The sequence below is a fragment of the Bos indicus x Bos taurus genome, chromosome 11 (assembly GCF_003369695.1).
Source record: "Bos indicus x Bos taurus breed Angus x Brahman F1 hybrid chromosome 11, Bos_hybrid_MaternalHap_v2.0, whole genome shotgun sequence".
Classification (NCBI taxonomy): Eukaryota; Metazoa; Chordata; class Mammalia; order Artiodactyla; family Bovidae; genus Bos; species Bos indicus x Bos taurus.
In genome coordinates this window covers 81314845-81317482 of record NC_040086.1, presented here as the reverse complement: position 1 = coordinate 81317482, position 2638 = coordinate 81314845, and positions in this window count along the sequence as shown.

Sequence of the window (2638 nt, the reverse complement as noted above, 5' to 3'; positions counted from 1 at the left end):
CTTGGGCCCTCCTCTAATTGTCTAATTAATGCAATATTAAACTGACACCAAGCAAATGGGAGCCGAGTTGTGTGCTAACAGTTTGGGCAAGCTGAGAAGAACGTAATTTCTGCGAGGAAGCCAGATGGGAGGGGAACACAGGAAAGGATGCCTGGGTGTTAATTTGCAGTGTGATGGACTCTTTTTGTAAAAATAAACACTTTTGCAGGAGTCTAAGGAAAGCAAATGTCATCCGTTTCATATCACACAATGCCTACTTGTAGACACCGAAAACGTGCTTATAAGAGTCATGTCTAATTAAAGCAGAGAAGTTCGCCTCTTTATAAGATCATTGCAATAGCTGTTACAGGCAAAGAGATTTGAGCTGAATGAAGAAATGGACGCACCGACATGTTGAGTGTGGATACTGCAAGCTCCTTGTTCTGGGAGTGGCCAGAGGTCCAGGTGATGGAGCCGTGAGCCAGTTTATCATGTTTGCAGATGCGACCTGCCCACTGGAGACATCATCCAGGAAGGGAGTGTTGTTCTGGCAGGATAGGTACAGAGCACCATAAGTGCACAGCCCTACTGAAGGCAGACCCCCTTCAAGAAGGAACCTGTTGCCCTAGCCACTGGGATTGAGGCCAAGAGACACAACAGGTTCAGGGGGCTGCCTCATATAAGACCACACATTCTGGGGGCACCTTTGTATCAGGTCATTGGTCAGGCAAGAGGAGCATGGAGTTCTAGCTGTGTCCCCTCCCAAGTGGGACCTCTGAGGGACATCCTCTCTCCAGAGATCCCCTACCAGATGGTGGAGGCTTTGCCCAGTTTTCATCACAACTTCAACTTCTCTCCCTCCACCCAATCCTGCAGTCTCTTTCCCTTCATGGTCACCCATCCCTATAGACATTTTGCCAAACTCCCTTTCAGCATCTGCTTCGGAGGTACCCAGCGTGGGACACTCTATTTCCTCATGTTTTTGCTCTATCTGTTTTCTGTGGAGATTAGCAACAGTTAGCAAAAATGATCCTGTATAATAAAGGGGTCCTTGTGTTGAATTTCAGGGATGTTGGTGAAAGTGGGGAATATTTTGTTCTGCTTAGACTCCAAGGAACCTGAAGGCTTGGGCTAGGGACCTGAATGGGTGACCTTAGCTCCCCTTCAGCAGTAAAAACCATGGTTTTGTGTGGCTGCATCCCTGTTCAGATCAGACTGGGTGGGCAGGAGCCTTAGCCCTCAGGGGTTATGCAGAAGCCTCTGGAGGCACAAAAGGATTAATTTAGATAGCCCAGACGATCATTTCTCAATGTATTCAGATAAGCCCAAAGGCCCATCCATGGCTGAAAAGTAGCCTGGGTATTTGTGTTTTCAGAAACAGACAGAAAAATTCTGCTTCCCCTCAGATGGCATTGGATCCCCAAGATCAAAATAAGCCTGAAGACCCAATGGCAAAGTGTTGAAGTAGATGTGGACAGAGACTGTGGGGCCATATTGCACAAGCATCGCTAGGCAGGTTGATGAGTGGAAGTGGTACTGTGCTAGAGAAAGAACTGCTGCCCAACACAGATGGTGCGGGCAGGCCAGCCACTAAACTGACCCTCTGTAAGCCCACGAGAGTCCCAGGGAACTGTCCTCAGGACTCTGGTTAGGATGTAAGATTCAACCATCCGCAAGGGATTAAATCCATCACACCCAGACATTTCACCAGGACAGGCTCAGGCTGTCTCTAGAACATGAGAAGGAAATGTTGTGGCTCAATATTTACATGAAGCTAATTGTTATTTTGGTTTTATTTGTGGCTTAGGAACATAGCTCATAATGAAGGCTAAAGTGTCCCAGCTACCACTCATGTGGTGAGGCTTCAGACCCGGGGCAGAGGAAGCCCGTTAACTCAAAACTTGGCAAAACAGGAATTATTAGAAAACATACTGGCATCTAGTGATTAGAGGAGAGTGGACCCTAAATTGAAACCAGGAGACAAAACCACTGTGGACTTTTTCTGCAAACCACAGGGTAGGATGCAATTTCAACCGAACTGAAATGAGCAAGACTTAAGAATGGAGGAAGATTAAAGATAACTCATTTAGGGACGTTCCAATGGTCCTGATTTGATACTTGATGGTCCATTAGAATCCTTGGAAAGTATAAAAGGAGAAACGCATTGTTGCCAATTTCCACAGGGTCATCAGGCAGACACCTTCTGGCCTGCCTTCCTGGTGGCCATTCTGTGCGGATCTCCGTCTTCCCAAGGATCCTCCTTAGAATCACAGAACACTAGAAAGAGATGAGATTTCAAGATGCTCCCATGCCACAGATGAGGAAACTGAAATCTAAGTGGGGTGGGACTTACCTGAGCCCACACACACTGACTCCCTGGTACCATGTGGGGAGCAGGCGTTCTGTCTTCTAACTCATATTCTTCCTGCAGAGCTATGTTGACTTGACATACTTAGGCTTATAATTTTTCAGAAGCCAAGCAAAGAAAATCCTGCTACATCCCTAATGCCCTCTGGGGTCACAAAACATCATCCAAAAGCTTGAGCTTTGTTGAGCTCATAAAATGTGTCTGAGGTCTATTGCACACTCTCCACCCTTGGAGACCACCCCAACCCACCTCTGAGAAAGAGCTCCAGTAAGGACATTTGTAGACTGTGAC